This window comes from Larus michahellis, chromosome 4, assembly GCF_964199755.1.
Source record: "Larus michahellis chromosome 4, bLarMic1.1, whole genome shotgun sequence".
NCBI lineage: Eukaryota > Metazoa > Chordata > Aves > Charadriiformes > Laridae > Larus > Larus michahellis.
The window spans coordinates 49,218,714-49,243,496 of NC_133899.1; positions in this window are offsets into that span (position 1 = coordinate 49,218,714).

The window sequence follows — 24,783 nt, forward strand, 5'->3', positions numbered from 1 at the left end:
CGGATACACCAGGTAAACGATTGTGTACAGAGCAATAATTTCAGGTGCTAAAGCAGTTGTCCCATGCACAGCATTTGATTCTGGGCACCAGCACGTACCTTTGTCCCTTCCCTTTTAAATGTTGATGGCAGACTGTCACCTTCCCAGAGGTGCTCCCTTCTCCACAGATAGACCAGCCTTCACTTCCAATGAGCCATTCAGCCCTTGGGAGACACCAGAGGGAAGAGACACAAAGCTGATCTGCTTTCAAGGCTCACCCAGCAGTCACTGCCACTCAGAGGTCTTCACCGCCTTCAAGCAACCCTCCGCACATGCCCCCAAGGGACTCAGTGGTGACGGGCTCCGTGCAGCTCTCCATGCTGGAGGAACGCACCCCTGGGAGGGAGAAGAGCAGGTAAAGTTTAAAAGTGCAGGGCATGGAGTGGACTGGAAAATAACTCCTGCTCCCAAAGTCTCCATCTCATTGTCCTCCCCTCTGACTGGGTCACTCAGGGCTTCTGAATGACACGTCATGTGAGAGGGGAGACCTAACAGCTAGGGCAAATAGAGTGGTCCGCATCCGGAGATAACATAACCCTGGATGTTACGTGACCTGCATAACACAAATGATCCCACGATTACTTTAGCTCTTCCATATACTGTAGAATAGTGGCAGACTTGCCTTGCATATAGGTAGCAGTGTAGTACGTAACTACTATAGAAGGGCTTAATTCTTCTTCATCTCTTCTGCGAGCGTTGTGTCTTTCCTCCTGCCAACCAAGACGGAGAGAGTGCTCAGACTCTGTCTGTCCCTGCAGCCAACCCACCCTGCAGGCTGCTCTCCATGAAGACCAGGTCATTCCCAGCAAGAGTCCCAGGTTGCGAAACAGCACCTTGATCATAGTCATGTTTTGCAAATACACAGATAAATGAGGAAAACATGCAGTTTGAGGGGAGGCTGTTTGGTGATGGTATCTTTTATCTGTGCTTTACGACTTATTTGTTGAGTCGTTGCTGGCTTCAGAGTGGCTTTGTTGATTATGTTTTTAACTAACTGCCTAGAAGGTCACAGAGGCACCATATTTGTTTTTATAAATTAAATTAAATCAACTAATATTTAACATCCAAACAGATCTGCTGAGAGCTAGGTTTATAGCCGGAGAGGCTGTCACCAGTCAGAACAGGATTCGACCATTCCTGGCACCAGGCAAGAGCTCTGACGATCCCTGCGCTTGGGCACACGGCTCCCACGATGGTTTGTGAGCAGGGTCAAAATTCCCAGTGCAAATATTAATCACCCTGCGTTTGAAATTCCTTTTCTATTAACACTGTTTAACATTTGCCTTACATTTTCTGCTTTGGCAGAAAATGCCAAAGCACTGCCAAAGCATTTTTGTTCCTGCCCATAAAGTCATTTGTTCTCTGGAAGATTGTCAGCAAAGAAACACAAGACAATCTGAACAAAATGTATTGGGGGGAGGAAAAACTCACACAGGATAAAAGTGTGATAATTACAAAAGAAATTACCCTGCTCTAATCCCCTCTTTCAATTCAGCCCACCAGGCCCTGGTGTTAACTTCTTCATCAATAGATTCTCCTCCTCTCACGTCTCCTTATAGCACAGAGGCTCTTTTCTTCCTCCAGACCCCCTCCCTTCATGAAGATTACACTGATTTTCACTCTATTAATGCTATTTAGGTTTGTCATAAGTTGCTTAGGAGGAGGTTTTTGAAGTTCTCCAAAACTCTAGATACAATTCATAATGCATGGCCAGGTTTCCGAAGAAAGAGTTCACTTACATCCGAGGAACAGGTAGAAATGCTCACGTGCTTATAATTACAAAAAGCTCCTTTTTCATGGAGACAGCGCGGTTAAGCCCTTACATCAGATACACATTTTTCATACATGGGGAGGAAGAATTTCCTTGCCGTTCTGGCAGTTGCTCCACAATCTGCTCTCAGTCGTCTTCGGCAGACGCAGGTTCATCTCACCTCACCGCAGCCATCCAAGCGTGAAGCGTCTAGTTTAAGCCAACTGTGCGGCTTATCTTAGGGTTCACAGAGAAAGGCAGACCCTTCCAAGCGTTCTCCCTTGGAGAGGCATCTGAAAGGACTGGGAGTGAAGAGTGACTCTTGGAAGGGTCAATGCCATTAACTGACACCTGACAACTGCCTTTAAGGTTGTGCAAGAGGCATCCACAGGCATGAATTTGAGGAGCAGGCAATGCTTCACTGAAGGGAGTGGGATGCGGATGCTTAACCCCTACGTGTCCTTGAGAAAGCCTCCCTTTTGAGGGCTGCCCGTTCCCCTCTCCTGACACTGGGGTTGTTAGTGCTAATGTGACTCAGAAGGATGTTGTGAGGACTCATTCATATTCTTCAAGACTCCTTGCGGCTGCGGAAGTGCAAATAAGCCTTTACCGGTCTCTTCTTATTGTTTAAATAGCCGCTCAGTGTAAACAGCATCTGTGCACACGGAGCAGCGGTGCGGCGGGCGCGGGAGCAGAGGCCGCTGCCACCGCCTCCCCTCGCGGCGCAGGAGCCCTTTCCTTCGGTCTGAGCCCAAACCGCTGCGCTGTGCTGCCATCATCGCTTCCTGTTTGTTACCTCACGACTCCGTTTCCCGTTTCCTGACAGATTAGGACCGTGCCAACTGTTTTTCCCAAGCCTCAACCAGCTTCCCAGCACCCCCCCTTTTCAGCTCACACAAAAATACCACCAACGACACCGGCCTGGTGGCAGGGGGTGCTGGCAGCCCTCTCCCCCCACTGGCACCTTCCCACTCCCTGCCCCCTTGGGTGCCCAGTCCCAGGCTACAGAAGCAAGCCTCACACATCCCATAAAGTGGGAAGGAGAGAAGGAAATGAGGGGCTGGTAACCCCCGGGGTTTTATTGCGAGCAAGCGCAGGGCAGCAAGGTGCCCTGCGAGGTGCCTGGGTCGGCTGGAGGCAGAGGGTGGTGATGTGAGGGACTCACGGCGCTCACCTCTTCAGACACCCTCCATGTCCCAGGGCTTTCCGTTTACCCTGCAACCTGGCACTGAGCATTCAAAAGGAAATCCTGCGGGAAAGCACATCAAGGCATCGAAGTACGGGGGATTAATGTGTCCCCCAGTAGCCAGTCCCAGTGGCTCATCACCCCCATTGTAGAAACGCTTCCACTTTTGTAGCTGAATTTGCTTTCAGCATCCAGCCCCTTCTGGTTATGCTTTTCTCCGCTCTATTTGGGGCCTTTCAGCGTGTGGTATTTTCTCTTTACCTGTAATCAACTGATGTCCCCAGTCCTGTTTCAGTACGTGAGGCAGCTGAGCCCTTTCAGCCTCTCCCTGAATGGCAGTGTCTCTGACGCTGAGGCGAGCTCCCCCTTCCTCCTCCTACTCTCTACACCCTTCTTTAAGCATCCAAGGACCACACAGACCCCCAGAAGGGGTCCCTTTCCCACACCCCTGGAGGACTGCTGTCTTCTCGCCAATCGCCTGATGGTGTATCCGAAGTCCTAACAGGATCCTGGAGACCTCTGGGAGACAGGGAGCAGCTTACAGGCTGGCAGAAAGCCAACGCTCTGCAGTTCTGATTTTTAAGGGGCTGGGGGGAAGGGACCCACGGGAGAACAACCCGCATTTAACACCAGTTCATACTAAAGCACGCGGGAGCCTCCTAGGAACCATTACGTAGTTCTGGTCTGTGCCTTTACCTGCTCTCCTGCGGTCACAGCAGCAATGACCTGTCACAGCTAGATTAAGCGAATCCTCTTTAGCATCCAGTACCCGGTTCAGGGCCTCACCCAGATAATACATATTACCAGTTACTTACTGTGTCGGCTCACCACCTTTCAAATACGAAGAAAAATAAATAGGCTTTGCAGACATGCGCCAGAGGCACATGCCCATTTAAGCTCAGCAGAATGCCAGCGAAACCATGAGCTGGCACTTTTATTTCCTCACATCTCACCTACAGTGGGGAAAACAAAAAAAGCACCCCCGTTCCTTAACCTTTTGCCTGCCCTGTCTATTTAAACTGTAAACTATCTGAGGAAGGAACTGCTCTTTGCTGCAGCTTTCATAATATTCAGGTGCTTCTGAGACGCAGCACAGGAAAGACCCAGGACATCCTGAACTGCAGAATGAAGACATCAAAGTGGCAATAACCGATCTACAACAAAAAAATGAAAGCTGATTTCCCTGGCTGACCCTAAATGAATGTGACATATGCATGCTTTGAACTAGCTGTTTTCGTACTAAAACACGTGAAATAAGACTGGAAATAAGGCAACCAGTATGAGTTGTCCCATTGCAGTATAAAGCTTTATGGCTATTCCATTTGAGTGTTGGCAGAAATCCAAGCAGGCAATGGTAACAGGGCATTTTCTGTACATTAACTTCATTACAGACTGCCCCACCATGAGTAAGTGTGGGGCACGCTGCTGGGAACAGGCTGGAGAGGAACACATCATACCACGCAAATCCAAACTGGCAGCATGTGGGAGTGGTGAGAGCTCCGGTGTCGAAGGAGCTCTTCACCACGTACCAGCTATTGCGCTCACATTTTGTCTTTGGAAAACCGAGTAGGTTCAGCTGTGCCGGAGGGCAGGGAGAGCAGTGGGAGAAGGGAGTAAGTATGTACACCGGTTCCGAAAGCCTCACCCAGGCATGCGCATAGAGAGTCTCGCAGTCCCTCAGGAGGCAGAAATGCAGCATCCCTGAGCAGCGCTGTTTAGCCAGTAGAGGTCTGTAGAGTAGTCGCAGCCTGAGACTGCAGCGCTGAGGCTGTGAAGGCTCAGGGTAGGTGGCAGACTATGTCTGCCTGTCACAAGAGGTACCTTCACCGAGTCGAGCTGTAGAGTCTTTTGTAACTGAAGACACAGCAGTGTTCTGTCACTGCGCGCTCTGGTTAACGGGGAATAGAGCAGGGGCTAACAGAGTAAAACGCCCTGTGCTGCATGGCCACAGGCACATACTCTTACTGTGAGCATGTTTTGTGGCTGCAGGGATAGCTTACTAATACCGGGAGTACAGGTGCATCATTGCACAGTCACAGATGAAGACGCCTGGACAAAGTGCTTTTTTAACAGAGTTAGAAGGTTTTGCACAGCTCTGGGCCCGCAATGGCAAGGTCACAAGTGACCCTGTAAATTAGAAGTCTGTATCGCCATGGGAAGTGCACGGAGGGATTGCTAAAATGCTGTCTGCAAGGACAGCTGCCAGGTCGGAGTCAGGGGAAGAAGGTGTGCAGCACTGAAACCCACGTTACAGGACAGACAAGGTAACAGAACAGGCCCCTGCAGCCAAGGGGGGCAACTTGGGCGTTTTCAATGAGACTGAAAGCTAACGCCCTCTTCTCCCAAAGCTCTAAGAGACAAAACAAACTCTACCCTTTGAGAAACCCACTGGGACTGGGGAATTTATACCCTGCCCTTCAGTGACTTCTTGCTGCGTGGCACATGATGCAGCACACCAGGTAACTCACATGAATGCAGCGCTGGCGCGCAGGGCTGAGAAGGGCATCTCTCTGACAGTCACTGCTCACGTTTCAGCTTCAGACTGCAGCTCCACACAAGGAGCATGACTGCAGAACAGCAGGCACGGGGGGAAAGCAAACAGCATCGTTTCCCTTCGGTATCAGCTTCCCACCCCAGCAGCCTCCCCCGCTGTTCTCCCCGGACACGAGCAGGATCCCCGGGCTGCAGCTGTAGCACCAAGAGGAGTACTTCAGCGACAACAGACAAGCTAACAAGCAGAGAAAGAGGGTTGTGTGGGAGACAGCAAGTTGCATCTCTCCCCAGCCTGCTATCACAAGACTCACTGAAAGTAGCCGAACTAAAAGGCTGCGGAGTAGTCACCCTCTGGTGGCTCTGCCTTGTGGGGGCAGAAAGCTTTCTGGTTTTCTCAGTTGTCCCTTTGCTTTGGGGGACACCTGTACACCAGGCTCAGCAGCAGCAGCGGGGTCCCTGGTACCCCTCAGGGAGCCAGGGACCAGCTCCAGCCCCCCAAACGGCAGCCTGTTCTGCACAGCATTGTGCTTCTTGTCAGAGGATCGTTAACATATCAATATTTAATCACTGCCACTAGGGCACAAAGGGAGAGGGGCCAGGGAGCGCAGGGCTCTCAAAGGTTTGCAGGAGAGGCAGGAGACGTGTCAGTGGGACCACAGGCTGGAAAGTCTGATTCCCAAGGCAGCCTGGAGGAAGGTGGGGAGAGCAAGCCATGTGCTTCTCTAGGTTTGGTTAAAGATGTCCCTGTGTCCCCTCAGGGACCAGCAGTTAGTCACTTCTGCAGCATTGATGCTTTGGGGTATGGCTGGTTGGCTTTTGATTCCTCTTTCTCAGGCTCACACACACGCTGGAAATTATACCAGCAAAAGGGCAGTTAGAGGAGTTTAAGGGCTGTTTGTAAACCTACAGCAAAAGGCATCAGCACGTCACGGCAAGCAGTTGCACTGCGTATGCTTGCTGCAAAAAGGATTCCGCACCGTCCACCTCTGCTTTTCTTTCACTCCAGCTCCTGTTTAATTTCTCCAGGCCCTGCCACCTCCTTCCTGAGAATAACTAAGTGCAGCTCTCCAACCTTTCTGAGTCATTTTCCAGAGAGGCAGAGGCATTCACAGCACTGCTGTGCAACCACACAGGATACTACAGAAGACCCCACCCCAGACCTGCAGAGATCAGCCATTTCCCAGAAGGGTGGATGCCGTCCTTTGTATCTTTCTAACCTAATTGTTCACTTCCATAACCACCACCTTCATTTGAATGCTGTTAGTCCAGCTGCTCCGCCGTGTCCTGTGGCAGTTAATGCCACAGGGTTGCAGCTGCCAAATGAAAGGGAATGCCTCTTCATGCAGGTGTGTGGCTGCCTTGAGGGTGCTGAATAGCCCCGGCTGTAATTTTCTAGGGATGGATGATTAGATTCAAAATGCCTTTGCATTAATCTGTGCAATATTTGATGCACACAACTTGTGTTTTCCTCTTGGCCTTTGCTGTTTTTTTATATATATAAAAAGCATTGCTGAACAGCTGCAGCATCCAATTTCCTGTAACCTGGATGGAGCGTGTTCTGGAGCATGACGAAAGCTTGTGCAAACAGTACGAAGAACAACTGGTGAAGAGACATGGAGCTCATTTGTTATTTCTTAGCCAGCTTTCCTACTAATGTAACTGCACTGACTCCAACCGAGTCACATGGCCGTAAATCAGGGTTGCAAGAATTCAGGGTGAAACATCCATTCCTTCTCTCCTCTCCCAGCTCCTACAGTTCAGGGCCTGCAGCCACCCTCTGCAGAATTCACCATCTTTCTCTGTCCCTCACATTCTCTGTCAGGTATTTTTATCCACTGTAGGTTACAGCAGCTGTTTGTACAGTGCTTTGAGATCCTCTTTCAGTGGAGGCTGTGTTACCATTAAAGACAAACACCTCCCTTCAGTTCTGCCCTCCGCCTTGCTGTCACTATCACCTTGCAGGATGTGCCCGAATGAAGGGCACGGTTCCTGTATTGACACAAGCTGAAGGCAATACCGAAGAATCTCCTTTTGGCTGCAAAACCAGAGTGCCAGAGCTGATTGCTTGTGCAGAAGGAGGTGTTACCACACCATGGCGCTGTAGGTCCTGTGGGCAGGTCCTCTGGGCACTCCAGTTCCCCCACTCTGAGCTGAAAAACATTTATACTGTAGAGGCAGAAGAATTAAGAGAGAATAATAAGTGTTGGTCTTTTATCTGATGCTCCACTAGGTTCAAAAGGTTTCGGCATGGGTTCATTTTTTGCCCCTTCCTCCCTGGGTCTCAACAAAAGGACTAAAGATCCTCACACGGATATTTTCACATGTAAACGTGAATGATGTCTTCACAAAAAAAGAAACAAGAACTGTGACATGGAGGACTGTTTTGGTGCATAGCCATTTACGCTTGCCTGGCAGGTGAGCAACACACACGTTTCCCATTCACGACTACCTCCTTCAGGGAACGGTTAAGCTATGCTTTTGCTGACATTTTCCTCTGGAGCCATGGGGACTGCTCAGAGGATGAGAGAACGTACGCCTTAGTGCTGTTAAACAATCACACGAGCCTTTTGAACAAGCCTGTAAGGAATTCACCCTTCAGTTCATAATTAAGTGTGTACCGTGGGGTTTCCAACAGGCCGTTCTCACTGCCACAGGATTCATGCTCTCCAAGTCGTGATGAACGCCATACAGAGACAGCAAGGTCTCCTGTATGGCTCCTGTTGGAATTCTCCAAGAACAAGTCACTGCTCAAGTACATAATCAGCTCTCTACTTCTAATGTTCACTTAAAAATTCATCTGCCATAGAGGATGTTCACAGAGTAAAGGGACACCCCATTATTTCCAGCTATGATTTACCATAGACATAGTACAATAAATAGGTACTTATTGGAGTCCACTCCAAGGCGGGAGCAAGAAAACAGGATGAGGTGTGCAGCAGAGGGGTTGTTTGTTGTCGTTGTTTTTCTTTTTAATGAATACCTCATTACTTCCATGCTTCCTCTTCGTATTTCAGGTCAGCAGCTGATGGTGAAGTTTGAGAATGACTGTGAAGGATGAACCTTCATGCTCTTTGGACCACAGAGGAGCTCACTTTTGATCTCTTTAAACCTACCCACTCACACTTTCTTGCAGAGAAATTCCTACTAGCCCAGGACGACATTTCTGCCAGACTCTGAATGTCATCATATGGAGATCTGCTCCCACACAGAAGGGTGCAGAAAAGATGATGTGCTAATGAGCTACCTTCTTATCCCTGCTGTCAGTTCAGTGACTCTCCCTCCTCCTCTTCCCTTCCCTTGAACTGCAAATGTAATTGCTTTCCAGCAGCACTGTGAAGAGCCCAGTCCATCTGCAACCCTGGAATCCCTCCAGAGGGCAAAGTCTTGGCTTTGCGCTTCAAATTATCTTGTCTTTTCTCTAGAGAAGAAGGAAGGAAATACCGACCAGGGCACTGATGCAGCCAGACTGAGCGGTTGAAATAAGGCCAGCATCCCTTTTGCCATCGGACTGCCCAGGCTGTCCTCCTGCCAGCGCTCAGCAGGCCAGTGCAAGCCTGTTGCCATCATGTCACTAGTACTGTTACTCTGCTTGGCAGTGCAACTCGTGCCTCTGAGCCTGCTCCCTTCATGCCTTTCTCGATATATTACCTAGCACTCAGCAAGCAATATAATAGCTAACACAGAATGGATAGCCCAGCGCTTAACTTATCTCCCATGTTCCATAAGGAACTTTACCATTTCTGCATGCACAGGGCTCAGGCAAACAGGGTACTCTCACATTGTTCACACCGGTTGCCTCTTAAACTTGGGCAAACCACTTTCCCCTCCCACTCTTCCGAGGTGTGAAGTGGGGCTAATACTTACTCATCTGCCTCTACAGGGATAGACTCAATTAGCCAGAGTAAGAAGTGTTCTGCACGTTACTAGAGGACACTGATGCAATGTCTGAGCCTGCTCAGGCAAGAAGTGTGCTCAGGCTGGAGGCAATGAACACAGAAGGGTTGATGCTATGGTTCCATGGTACTTGTGGTCTACTGAAGGCATAAAATAATTTGAAGTGTCATGGTTATCAGCATCTTTCTTTCACATCATCTCTCCATATGCAGATTAGCGCTTGCTGAGAGGCAAATGGTTCTGCTTAGCGCCCTCAGAAATGTGTGGAATAATTACTAAATTGGCCAAACAATACAAAAGTACAGCATTGTTCACACATTAAGGAAAGTCATAAAATCAAGAGGCAATGAAGAGAATGAGAGATCAACAGAGGCAAAAAACTTGTGAGAACACTGCATAGGAAGAAGAACAATTTGCCTGCTCAGTTTTCTTAGAGGATCCATAGGTACAACATTTGATAAATAACAGTGTCTAAGCAGTTGCTTTAATTTCTGTCATACAAAGGCAGCACACCAGGAAAGAGACTTGTCTATAAAAATTTTATGACAACCAATGATGGTCTCAAACTGCGTTGTTCCCCAGCTCCCTTGTTTATGAAATCTATGACAGCCCTTTTTATCTTCTTCAGTTTAAAGGATCATATTGAGAAATGAACGCTGTTTTCTGCCCTGACGTTGTTTCTCAGTTTCCCATTTATAGCTGCCTTTTGACTGGCCTCATCACAAAGTATGAAATAATTTGTTTTCAAATCCAGTGAACTTGGGTGCTCAGCAAACACCACAGAAAAGCTCAGGGATTCAGCTTGTAACTGTTGTGATCCAATTTCTTCTGGGAAAAGCCATACATAGCCACCAGCTGACCTTTCCACCTGGATTTCTCCCACTTTAGGGCTCTTTAGATGTTCTTCACTGCTAAAGCTCATCCATCTGATGCAACATATGCTACATAACATATATCACCAAAAGTGTAACATGGCACACGGACCCTTCCACTCCGGTACTGAGTCCTCTCACCTCACAGTGCATTCCAGCATGAGCAATATGGAAAACACGAAGCTATTGCACAACCATACCATGACACCTTTCTTCCATTACCACCAGCACAGCGTCTTGCAATTTCTTTAATTGCCCTCGTAATCTCCTCTACCACATATATATCTAAAGAATAGCCAAAAATAGCTCAGAGAAAATACGCAAATTCCATTATAGAAAAGTGGCTGAAGTTTGACAGGTTACTTCTCAGACAGTTTCACAGAGGATGCTTTAGAGTCTAGTTCTGACTGGTGCAGAACTCTCTGGTGTGAGAGAACTAGAAGACCTCACACCTGCTGGTGTTTGAAAGAAGATGCATGGTAGAACTATACTTACGTTCAACATACACCAAGTCACTCTGGCTCAAAGGGAGGAAGATAAGATACCCAGGTCTTGGCTTCAATTTGCTCTCTCATATTTGTATGTCTTGACTGCAAGAAGTACAGTACATAGGCTTTGCATTAGATGAATGGAGCCCTCTTCAGCTACACATCCATCACCGCTTTGGGCCACTCCATCACCTTACAGCAAAATCTAAATCTGTGCTGCTGTTGCACTTAACCTGCCTACCCATCTGTCCATCCACAGTTACCCATTCATAGCCAAGCCTTTGACATGCCACAGCTGTCTGCTCCCCTCCCCTCTGTCTGCTCAATCATGGATACCCAAGGGCTAAGAAAACTCAGGGGTTTACTGTGCTCCTTCGCACTACATGGCAGCACAAACTTGGAAAGCCAGTTTAATGAGGCAGCTAAGGGGAAAGAGGAACGCTTGAAGTGGATGTGCACTCTAAACTGCTATGCCATCAGGTGTTGGCTTGACCTGTTGAATAGCGGTTTGCTTGCTCTGCTCATTTAGGCTAAAATATATACACACAACCCTGCCAGCAGGTCTGGAGGGGGAGTGAGAAAAAGCTGGCACAGACCGAGTGCAGTGAACTTTCCCACCAGCTGAATCTAGACGAGAATAGCCACCCACAGCCTTCGTTCAAGGAGATTTCATATTATGGGCTCCCATTTCAGCACAGAAGGTAATGAAGTGGGGGATAGGAGAGGAATAGGTGGCCAATGATTCAACTAGAGATGCAGCATTAAACGGTCCCTGGACAACAGTTTGATCACCTCAGCCATCTCCAGGATTGGAGAGAAAAGGCACTGGCAGATTTGGAGGAATTCTTCGTGATTCTGATTCTGAAGGCATCTGTTATGCATAGACTCAAATTGAAGGAATCACTAACTGCTTAATCTTAAGTCTTGCTTTGGTAAGATCCTTATTTTCTTGTGTAAGCTTTAAAACATGATGGGGTGGAATATGGAATAAAGCTAAAGATTTTGGCATTAGCCTGCAGTGACAGACTTGAGGAATAAGCCTCCACCAACCAAGATCCTAGAGAGCCGAACACTACTGTCCTCTCACCCTGCATCCACCTCCGCACTAAGCCTCTCCCCCCGAGACAGTGCCGAGGCGCTCCAGTTGACACTGCAAGCTATCTGCTGCTAAAGGCTGGGATCTTGGCAGCTTGTACCCAAGAGCCACAGGACTGGAGGCTGTGAGATTAGAGGGTGATTTAAAAAAGAGAAAATGATTATCCTAAAGAATCATTAGCCTCTTGAAGGGCGATAAGAGAACAGGCTTCCCATCTTACCTGGCACAGGTTTCCTATAATGGGACTTCTACTAAAGAAAGAAATATATTGGAAAGGCCCCACGCAGCATGACATGTATGTGTACCCCACAAAATTACGAATGGTCTGTGCACATCCCAGCACTGCCGAGAGCAACTTCACATTCACCAAAAGCTGGAACACAAGCAGCTGTACAGCCACGTTGTTATAATTGTCTGAGTGCTCTGAGGTAAGAGTTTCTTTATTTTCTTACAGGAAAGGTGGACTCAAGGAACTGGTGTCTATCCAATAATGCAGGCAACAGGACAGAGAGTCTTTTCTCAACAGTGCAATCTGTACCAAGCTGGGGTTCACACATCTTTGAGGGTTTGAAATACCACGTGTTAGCTGAGAGTTGTGAAATCTTATACCAAGGATACCATCAAGGGAACATTTCAAGGTTTTTCCTTGAAATGAGAGGAGGAAAATACCTATCAAAAAAAAAGCTGACATTGTCAGCTGTTGTCCTGGCACTAGTCTAGTATTCCCACCTCACAAAAATCTGGCTGTGCTGTCCTTAGTCTGATGTAACCTCAGGCTATGTGTAACACCAGAGTTAGTAAACAGGCGGTGACGATGCCTCTGCTTGTGTACAGCATTCCAGTCCAATCATTACATCACGTACCAATCACTCAGGTTATGACTTTGATATTCCACTGACACATCAGCATCCGTGCTACCAGAGTGCCCGCAGCTTTAGTCTGCCTCCGGAGAAGATTCCCCATAGTCAGCACTGTACACAGCTCACTGTACACAGATCTCATGCTGGCCATTAAACAGGGAGGGTGCCCTGGTAAAATCTGGATCCGTATTCATCCAAACTACATCGCACTTCACACTGTGTTTTTATGACTGGATGGGTGGCTCTGGGGGATGAGTGCTACAGATGAGGTACAGGGATGCAGGTGGAATTCAGATTGGATTAATTTAGGAAGATTACTTGTAAAAAGCACATAAACCACATCAACCTCACTTCTCCCTCTTCTCCGTCTCCCCTCAAAGAAGTCCCATTGTTTTTCAAGACCCCAGTAGGCCCAGATGTCTGTATCCCTGCACCCACACTACCCTTTACTCCAGCCAAGGCAGATAAACTGCACTTACATTCTAATCTGGTGACGTTGTCACAGTCACCACACACAGAAAAAACTACACAGGGTATTTGACACTGGGAAGACACCACAGCACCTCAAACTAACAAAAAGCTGCTGAGAGCTGACATTAAAGGGGGAAGAACAACAAGGAAAACTCCAGTCTTGATATAAATAGTTGAGGCGACTGAATTCAGCATGGCTAAGTTTAGCTTCTGCTCTTAGGTCAGTTCCAAAAAGCTCAGCATGTAGCAAGGTCTGAGATAAAACAAAGTTAGGAACATGAGAAGAATTAAAGTCTGCAATAGAGAGAATCACAGAATGATAGGGGTTGGAAGGGACCTCTGGAGACCATCTAGTCCAACCCCCCTGCCAGAGCAGGGTCACCCAGAGCAGGTTGCACAGGAACGCGTCCAGGTGAGTTTTGAATGTCTCCAGGGATGGAGACTCCACCACCTCTCTGGGCAGCCTGTTCCAGTGCTCTGCCACCCTCAAAGTAAAGAAGTTCCTCCTCATGTTTATGTGGAACTTCCTATGTTCAAGTTTGTGCCCGTTACACCTTGTCCTGTCCCTGGGCACCACTGAAAAGAGCCTGGCCCCATCCTCCTGACACTCACCCTTTAAGTATTTATAAGCATTGATAAGATCCCCCCTCAGTTGTCTTTTTTTCCAGGCTAAAAAGACCCAAGTCCCTCAGCCTTTCTTCATAAGAGAGACATTTCAGTCCCCTAATCATCATGGCAGAGATGGAAAGGGTTAGTGCCAGGTCAGGATCAATAGCAGAACCAGAGCAGATGGAGAAAAACAAGCTCATAAGGCATATCGATAGGTCAGTCAACCAAGAGAGAAGCAACATCAGGACATAGTGAGTGCAGGAAAAAGTTCAGACTATGCCACTGCAGCTACATACACAGAGGAGTTACCCAAGCAGACATGAGAACAGGCTAACTATAAATACCTTGTTCTGTCAACACTGGATGCTGGTTTTGGCCACAGGAATTAAAACACTGGCAAAGCATGACAGCTCTTGATGGAGCAGAACTCTATTTCTGGTGCCCAGAGGTCATTGATAGCTGAGGAACTCCTAAGCGGAGCTCAAATGCCTTCACTAGTGTTCTTAACCAGCCAAGAGTTTGGTCGCTGCCAGCCAATATCATCTTGCTGTCTATCTCACAGCTACTCTGTGGCCCAGCGCCTGTCCCTCGAGTCACCATGTTCCCTGCGCAGAAGGGGATGCAATGTCACATGAGTCACTTTCCTGTTGCCTCCCAATTGGCAGAACAGAGAACAAACCACCGAACTGCACTGTCAACACTTCCCACACACAGCTTACATGGCGAGGAGAGGCAGCAGGAACACCTTCCCTGCACCTAGAAAAGCTGTCGAGTTACCCTTCCTTACCATGCATTTGACAAAAAGCTGGCAGTGTCCTTCTCACATTTACAGTGGGAGCAGGGAAGCTGTAACTGGTTAACAGACCACCTGTTTAGGGCTGCAGGAGCCCTGCCTGCTTAGGGGTTCAGACGCAGCATGACGACACAGCTACCATTTCATGCAAAACGCACCCGTGCCTTATTATGCCCAGGAAGCAAAAGCAAAGGACGCTGCCTCTGCGTAGCGACTTCTTGTTTCTGCCTGGAGAAGGGAGGTGAAGTCAGTGCCTCCAGCTACAGGCATGTCTAGATGACACAAAGCTAGGGCAGAAACGCCACCGACCACAGTAAGCCCAGCTGGTACAGCCATGAGTCCAAGGCTCTCTGCATTGACAGTGCCATGAGTCATGAGCAATAGAGGTGGAGCAGCCCAGCGGCTCCTGGTCTTCATACGTGCCTGGAGTCAGCTTCGCCAAAACACACCCCCTTGCACAGTGCAGCCACAGGGAATTCACCCCAATATATGCTAGTGCTCTGACTCACCCTGTTGATCAGCCTCTCTCTTCGCAGCCAGTATAACAGCAGTCTTGGCCGGGCAGTCAAGTGCCTGAAGCCTGGCCACTGGTGTTCCTCCTACCTGCCTTCTGTTACCACCACAGCCTGTGACTTGATGCAATATGGCCTCATGAGCCTTCTGTTTCCATCTAAGTGCAGGACTGCACAACCATTCTGCCATATGGCCCAGGTTTTTCATACGGGGCAGAAAGGAAACTTTCCCTCCCCAAAAAGAGCACAGTAAGACACACGTATGGCTGTTTTTCTTTCTAAAGCCAAACCCAGACTTCAAAGAGACTGAAACCAGAGCCATTGCCAGTCTGGTAACAAAACACAAAAATCATGACTTCTCTTAAAAAGAGAATGCATTTTATTTCACTAGAAAAATTCTGGCCCCACATGGGCTACAGCTGCACTGTCTGGCCTCTCGTTCCAGAGGGCTTGGGAGCATCATATCTCCTAAACTGAACTGAAAGATGTTTAACGTTGAAATGATTTTATCTTCATCATTTTTAATAGTTTTTAAGTATTTGAGAGTCATGATGTCCCCATGATGGAAGTGATAACACCAAGCTTTCAAATATTGCTACAGTGAACTGCCACAAAGGTTATGAAGCATGGAATGCACCAGGACCACCCAGGACGGGTCACAGCCAACACGCACAACAGCTCTGTCCAGGCAGATGCTTCTGTTTTGATCTTGCATGTGGTTGAGCGTAGGAGGACAACGCTCATTGCTAGCCATACAGAAAATCCAACAGCTACTGATTACTTTTGAGCACTCTCAGCTGTCCAGCCATGCAAGTTCTTGGTGTCTCCACATGGAAGAAGGTGGCAGACACCTGACTCCACAGAGCAGCATGACTGGCACCCAGGTCACAGGCAGGAGCATATCCAATTTCGGAAAGATGCTCAAGAGCTGACCGCTGGCCCACAGCATGGAAAGGATGGTCTGGACAGACTGCTGGGCAGCACACGTTACTTATTTGCTTGTGCTCCAGGCTGAACAACAGTGTTTCTGTGGAACCTGTGCATATTCACGCAAGTCCTCCGTGCCTGTTATCCTGGCACTCAGTTTTGTCTTTTGGGGCAGAGAGACAGCCTGATCTGACACACAGATGCTCTCTCTGAATTAAAGAGCTGGCAGAACTCACTTATCATATTTGCCAGGGCACCACAAGGAAGACAGGCAGTGCTTAGCAGGTGTGCGAGTCATTTCTTGGCTTATTAAGTGTTTTTTCCATAACATTTTGTTCTAAATAAATAGCATTGTGCTTTAAGGAAGGTTGTGATCATTGGCATGTTCTGCTCCTCATCTTTGGGAAGAGCACCTGTAATTAATAAGGACAGATCTTCTGATCTGCTGGGATAATCACAATAAGATTCAGCAGGGGAAACTGCAGACCTAGGTTATCAAACTAAAGGGAGAAGAAAGCAGGGTTTTATTTTGAGACAGATGAGAACTAAGGGCCCAAAACCTAAGTGGACATCATTTAGAAAATCACAAAAGGAGTGGAGTTACTGTTGAGCCAGAATCTATCCTATTAATACCACAAAATCAAACAAGTTAGCTCACATACAACACATCTACAGCTATTTTTCAAACCTCAAATAGTTCTCAATATAGGTACCAGAGGTACTAAAATATAAAGAAAAATATTTTCAGCTGTTTATTATAGGAATTCTCCCCAGGACTGCAAATTCCCTCAGACAGAGGCATATCTTACCATCAGAACACAAAATTCTGCCCACTGTGACCATGTTTAAAGCAAAGTCTTTTAGTATTTGTCACTAACAATAATTTGCTTGGTATGAGCCACAACTTCAGGACCATTTAGGGATTTTTGTCACAGCAACCAGGCTTTTAGTAATTCTAGAAATATGCAAATCTCATTTGCTGATACAACAGCATAAAACATTTTGTCTTCCTCTGCGTTAAGCACCACATTAGTTAGCTCAGTTGCTTGCAGCAACACCCAAATGTTCAAAAGAGTGAAATGCAATATAAGCGAGGCATACTTATGCATTAGAAACTGTAATGGAGAAAGGATCCAGCGAAGGCCCAGCTTCTTATCAAGCTAGCTACTTATCTCTCTTTCTCCACACCAATCCATAAGTCCCACATGGTGAGTGGTTGGTTTATTACTTTGATTGGACGGTCAAGACACATCTTCCTGCCCTGGAGCAATCAAGAGTCTAAACAGAAGCACTGTTACTGTCCTCCTTTTGGCCTTGATAAGGATTTGGATGAGTGGGTAGCAAGTGAGTTTCCTTTCCCTCTCAGGTGAGGACTGTTAGTGACTGCTGGAGGTGCAAACCCTTCCCTCTGGCCACAGCAAGGAGGAGCAGGGCTGTTGGGAGACTGGCTGCTCTCCTTACAGGAGGGTGATCTGGGCTCTACCAGCTGGCTGGTAGAGGGAGGATTTGTTACCTCTTTGTGCTGCTTAGTCTCATCACAGTCTTCACCCTTACTCTCTTGCTACAGACCTTCCTCGCATCTCTTTACCTCTGTGGTTTACGGGCTTTGTTCCCAAGGAGAAGCCTCTTCTGCCATTACTCCATTTGGGAACCTGCTGCTTCCTGTCTTCAGAACACGTGCCGACTACTTCTGGTCCTTTCTTAAAGCATAGTGACAGACCTTGTAGCTCACTTCTCTGCTGGCAAGTAGAACATGAATTTCAACCTCCTTTCACCCTTCAAAATTCTAGATGATTCCCATCCACAAGAAGGGCCGGAAGGAGGATCCGGGGAACTACAGGCCAGTCAGTCTGACCTCGGTGCCTGGGAAGGTCATGGAACAGATCCTCCTTAGTGCCATTACACGGCACATACAGGAGAACAGGGTGATCAGGCCCAGTCAGCATGGGTTTGTGAAGGGCAGGTCATGCCTATCAAACCTAATATCCTTCTATGATAAGGTGACCCACTTAGTGGATGAGGGAAAAGCTGTGGATGTTATCTACTTGGATTTTTGCAAAGCTTTTGACACTGTTTCCCACAGCATTCTCCTGGAGAAACTGGCTGCTCATGGCCTGGACAGGTGTACTCTTCGCTGGGTAAAAAACTGGCTGGATGGCCGTGCCCAGAGAGTGGTGGTAAATGGAGTTAAATCCAGTTGGTGTCCGGTCACAAGTGGTGTCCCCCAGGGTTCGGTGCTGGGGCCGGTTCTCTTTAATATCTTTATCAATGATCTGGATGAAGGGATTGAATGCACCCTCAGTAAGTTCGCAGATGACACTAAACTGGGCGGGCGTGTTGATCTGCTTGAGGGTAGGTTGGCTCTGCAGAGGGATCTGGACAGGCTGGACCGATGGGCTGAGACCAATGGTATGAGGTTCAACAAGGCCAAGTGCCGGGTCCTGCACTTGGGTCACAACAACACCATGCAGTGCTACAGGATTGGGGCAGAATGGCTTGAAAGCAGCTCGACAGAAAAGGACTTGGGAGTGTTGGTTGACAGCCGGCTGAATATGAGCCAGCAGTGTGCCCAGGTGGCCAAGAAGGCCAACAGCATCCTAGCCTGTATCAGGAATAGTGTGGTGAGCCGGACTAGGGAAGTGATTGTCCCCCTGTACTCGGCACTGGTGAGGCCCCACCTCGAGTACTGCGTTCAGTTTTGGGCCCCTCGCTACAGGAGGGACACTGAGGTGTTGGAGCGTGTCCAGAGAAGGGCTACAAAGCTGGTGAGGGGCCTGGAGGACAAACCTTATGAGGAACGACTGAGGGAGCTGGGGTTGTTTAGCCTGGAGAAGAGGAGGCTGAGGGGAGACCTTATCACCCTCTACAACTACCTGAAAGGAGGTTGTAGAGAGATGGGGGCTGACCTCTTCTCCCTGGTGACAAGTGATAGGACGACGGGAAACGGGTTCAAGTTACGTCAGGGGAGGTTTAGATTAGATATTAGGAGACATTTTTTCACTGAAAGGGTTATTAAACATTGGAATAGGCTGCCCAGGGAGGTGGTGGATTCACCATCTCTGGAGGTGTTTAAAAAAAGGGTAGATGGGGCACTGAGGGACATGGTTTAGAAGTGGCTCTTGTCAGGGTAGGCTAAAGGTTGGACTCGATGATCTTAAAGGTCCCTTCCAACCTCAACAATTCTATGATTCTATGATTCTATGATGCTATAACGTCAGCTTGAGTGTGGTTTCTCAGTAGTCAGGGGATGAGATGGTGCTTCAGGGTTTGCGTTTGTTATGCAGCTTTTGCTTTGCCATTATTACATCAATCAGATATTTAAGAACTCTCAGTTTATGCCTGCTCGGGGCTTTGTGGTCATTCTCTGTCTAGCTGTGTCTTGGGTTTAGTAGAAAATGAATCCATAACAGCTAGGTTGCAGAGAAGCAATGCTTGTTATGAAGAAACTGTGACGATGTGGGCAAGAACAGCTGCAAGCAAGTCAGGACAAAACCTTATCATTGCAAACTGATGAAGCCTTCCAACACCATAAATCTGTGGAAATTCTGCAGCTTGGCTCCAACTGACTGAGGCTAAACTCCAGCTGTTTCCTGTGATGCTCCTGAAATGGAAACTTTCTGCTCCTCTAACAAGAGCATTGGATGGAAAGGCACTGTAGGTAAAAGATATAACGACATCACATAATCTCTGTTGCAGTCAAATCTACATAAAGCAGTTATCTTTTTGTTATTGGCTCTTCATCTGCAGGAGTAGGGGGTGCAATTTTAAAAACTTGCTGTTCTGCAGGCTAGGATATTCTTTTCAATCTTCAGGCTACGCCACTCATGTCCAGTTAACCCTCATATGCTTTCGTGCCAGTTCAGTTTGAATAACAGTTCCATTCTCCTCCTCTTCCCCCCAGTCACCAGGATAAACCCCATGATGTAAACCAGTCCCATTTCCCTGTTTACATATGTCCGGACTAAGCAAGTGCAGCACCCTCTGGGAGGGAGGGCTCTTCACCCCCTCCATCAGCCTAATAGCTCTGCCCTGTTCTGTCCATGCTTTCAACTTTCTTTTGAACTGTAAACAATCTTTCAGTTGTGGCTTCAGCAGGGCAATGCGCAACAGCATTACCTTGTGTTGATTTGGCAGCTGTTCCCCTCACACAGCCTGGAACCACGCTGGCATGTCTCAAAATAACAGCACCCAGTCCAGTCAGCGTCCCCCAGTTTTCCTCTCTTATCCAGTGCGGTCATCTCCCCTTTAACAGTCCCTGTCTGCATCTCACCTAATAATTTGTCATACATTAAATACTTTGCTGAAGCCTAGACAAACTACATCTGCACATTCTCTTCTCTGCAAAAGTCAATTATCGAAGACAGCTGTGAAATTAGTCTGCAGCAAAGTGTTTTGCTAAGCCCGTTGTGTATTTCAACTCTATTTGCATCCTGAGTTATTCTTTCTGTCAAAGCACATAATAGAAAGATTTATGTGTTATTGAGGTCAGGCTAACAAGTCTTCAGTTTGTTACATTGCATTTTATTTTTCATGTCTCAAATACAGGCACTGCTTGCTATTTTCCAGTCATGTGGTCCCTGTCCAACTTAGATATATTTACATTCCTTGCTAATAAACCCTTGGCTTGTGTCTGTTCTTTCACCTCCCTTGACACAAGCACCAGGAGTTCTTAGAACTGTGCTTTTGCTTCAGATGTGGTAATTTTTTTAAAGCCTCACAGCAATCACCGTTCTGTCTTTTATTGGTTTACATGGTTTACATATCACTGCCTGTTCTCTCGCTTCTTTCTCGGCCCTCTTTTTATTTCACTAGAAAGCTTCTTACTGAGTTTTAAACTCTTTGCAATAAGTAAATTACCCCTAACTCCTGCAGTTCTTGCTTCATTCCATAGCAAAGTGCCAAAACAGAGGTTTCGCTTTTGCATTATTCCTTTTGCATCCTGTATGAGCTCCCTATTATTTCTTAAACCCTTTTTGAAATCAGCTGGTTACTTCCCTAAACACTTGTCCTTCCCTGCTTAGGATGCAGATTGTAGATGGCCCTCTAGCTTTGACTTAAAATTCTGAGGGTCTTCCACATTTCTGTCTTTGGACTCTTCATTCTACCTCCTTGGATCAACCAGTTCCTTCAGGTTTTTCTCAAATCCACGTTGTTAAAATTCTAGCTACAAACCCATTTTTCTTCTCTTTACACTGGAAGTGAAATAAAATCACCTTCTGAAGTGAAACTAAATGACAACACTGAATCAGCCCAGATAAGGTGCTGACATTTACAGTCAAGGCTGAGGTTCCCAGCCCAAGCCATGTGAGACCATGCCTCCTCCGTCTCTGTCTCACCTTAAAGCTGCCAATGTGGACATCTACACAACTCCTCAAAATGCCCTCCTAGGTGTCAGCGTAGTGTCTAGGCAGCGGAGTAAGGCCATGAGGAGTGAGAAGCAGAGGGTTACACCGCACCAAAGGATGAGTCAATCTAGTTCACGACTCAGCCCAGCACTCAGAGGAGCTCCTAGGCTTGGGATGCTGTGGGCTCAAGCAAAAGGGGTTTCCAGCAGGTCTGCACTCAGCTTTTAAAAAAAGACAGAATTCCCTAAGCTCCTGCTACAACCCTCCACGCTGTCTCCTCAGTCTCTACTCACTATGTCTGCCTTTAACCAAGACAAAATCCAGTCTGACATTGGAGTTCTGATGCTTTATGGAAAAATTTTTTACAGACCAGTGTTGGGGGGACCTCAGTATCAGTCAGCAACATGGAGTGTGACAGAGGGGAAGAGTGACCAGAGCACCCAAGGCCAGGTCCTACCAGCAGAGCCAAAACTGCCCACCAGCTTGAAGCGAGAACAGGAGGGGAAGTCAGCAAAAAGTATAGCGCAGCAGATCACTTTGGTGTACAAGACTCAAAAAGATAATGCTGGGTTTTCTTCAGAGAACTTCTCAGTCAACCACCACTGGGGATTAATGCTCTTAGGTCTATGATTTTTTTTTTTTCCGTAACTAGTTCAAATACAAATCAAGTTTGTCATGGCTCAAATCAAGTTTGTTGTTCCCATCTGTGGGTGTTCAGTAGTCTTTGCGATATGAGTATTGAAAAGTACCAACACAACTGACAACAGTCAGAGCTGTAGCAGCCATAGGGGTCCACAGACTGGACATGGAGTGTGGCAGCAGCAGCTTAAGTTCTGTCCTGCAGGACTCCTCAAACTATTAATCCTATTATCGGTGCTGACACGCAGGCCACGTAAACGTGGAGACTGCCTTGTTTCACTGCCTTGTTTGGTTTCCACCTGAATGGTGCTTTGTATGCACAGTTTCGTGTTGTGCTAGATATGCAGACTTTTGTTTTTCAGTCTGGTGTCGCTACAGTACTTAGATTTAGGGTTGTTCTCCTTAAAGTACTAGACTGTCCATTTTTCTCTTCTATTCGCTCGGGACTGTGTTTAACCCCATAAGTTAAAATATCTAACAATGAAAGTGCATTCCCTTTGGACATAGCAAACAATTCCCTGCCTACTGTTCCATACATCATTCCTGATCCCCAAACTTTGACAATGCTACTTGTCTATTTCCATGTTTGAAATAAGGATGACTGCATATTTATATGGTAAGTCTGCACGTCTGGGGGAGATTTGTAAATGCCGTAAGAATTGGATTCAACAACAGAAGTGAGTAAGACCCTTGGTGATGCACATGGACATGGCATCATGAAGATCAAGGAATAATACTGGTTTACATTGCTTTAAAATGTCTGTGGCTTTGTGTGACCTTCACCTCCAATTGCACTAGCTGTAATCTTTGCTGAAGCCTTCGGGAAAAGAGGCAGCTTTATTTTTTAGATTCTCCCATCTGCTCACTATAGAGAGAGGAAAGCAGTGCTGAGCTGTTGGAGGAAGATGTGGTGGTACCTGGAAGTGAACTGGCAATCCTCCTGTCCCCAGTCAGTATTTTCTGAATAGAACAACTTTTGGTAAAACCCAGTGTGCACCCTCAGCAGATTGAAGCAACATAAGAGACTGAAACACAAGATGAAGCTAATGACGGTTTCAATCCACTGCTACGTGTCATGCCATCCCTGTTGTTGGTTCCTCTGGCTCTGGGGTGACTCACCACTATCCTGAAAAACAGGCAGCTCTGGCAATGGGTTAGTCACCCAGCACTAAAATGGGAACGCTGGGTCTGGGGAAGCAGAGCATATACTACTAAAGAGAAACTAGCTCCTCCTCTTCCCGGAACCCGGAAAAACTAGTTTCAGGATGTAACAAATAAAGCTACGATTGCCGCCTTCTCCTTCCTGAAGGTTTAGAGACCAAAATATTCTTACTGCTGTTAAGCATTTTTTTAATTATAACAGAGTATGACCATTATCTTCCATTCCTTTTCCCCTTAGTCACTTTTAAACTGTTGAAGTCCCATGTTTTTTTCCATTTCCTTTAGTTCTACTTCTGAATCTACATCATGTTCCTTAACAGTTAACTCCATTGCCACTCCACATCCTCCCTCACACCTATTTGGGCATTCCTGTGGTTTAGTTTGGCAGGCTGTTCTCCTTGCCTTATGAACGCAAGCTCCAGCAACGCTAACAGACTAATCCTCTCCTTAGTATCCACCTGCTTTACTTGCACAGCCGCATCTATACCGTCTGCAAGCCCTTTAGCCCTGGTGATCCTCTTGCCCTTTGATTTATTTAACCAAAGTACAATGAAGGTACAGTTAATAACAAGAAATGGATTGATGAAAGCTTGAAGCCAAAAAAAATAAAAAATTCTTAACCTCTTGCTGTATATGCCACAAGTTCTATAACCGTCTTCCCCCAGGCTGTGCTTCTAATGATGGAGCAATATCCTGATGTCTTTAAATGAGAAAATCAGGACTGGACTTCAAAAGGAGTTTCTAACCTCATACCTAATTGACCTGGATCTGAAAGCACTGAAGGGAGCAGAGATCCGTAGCATTTAACTGGTGCAGGATCTGAAGCTGGTCCCCTAAGGCTTTTGCTTTAGGCATCAGCTCTCCATTGCAAATCTGGTCTCGCTATGTGGCAGAGTCCTCTGGCAAGGTAGGACATTCAATTGAGACAGCTCTGCAATGGAATGGAGCAATTTTCCTCCCCCCTGCCAGCAAGCACGCAGTCACTTCCTAGTATCATATTCTTTATTTCTTTATCCAATTTTCCTTAGCTTGTAATAGCAGATAAGATATCTAGTGCTTCATTTGTGAGACATGCATAGTCCAGCGCATATCTCAGATGGATAAAATTCACACCCTGGGGACAGCTGAAGAAAGAGGCTAGATTTTTTTTACTGGTATCACTAAGACCAGAACCTAGGAAGAGCTTTGTCAGCTTATCTTTTAGACACTGATTTGTCTCCCCCTGTTTGTGCCCTTGCTTGATAAAGATGATAGAGCTACAGCCAAATGTTTTAATGCTTTTATTAACTACGTATTGGGGTTTTGCTCAAATTTCCTTGATTTTAGTGGGAAAAATCTGAAGAACTAAATATGAAAAATACACACTTGCCGCAACAGGACAGAGACGACTGGTTTGATTCCCAGACAAAACCGGTTTCATTCGATTGAAAGGTCACATTATTTTAGCATTGACAAACTGCACGGCGAAGGCAGGAGTCTTGTATCTTAGGAGCCAGGATCCACAAAATTGAGAATGTAAGACTAGAGATTTATTTCTTGTTTTAACAAGCAGAGGTTTTGATACAGGCAGCTGCTAAGAACACTTTCCAGAGCATGTTCTTGTCTGTGACTAAGGCCTCCAGGACAGCAGCTGTAGAAACGGGATGGA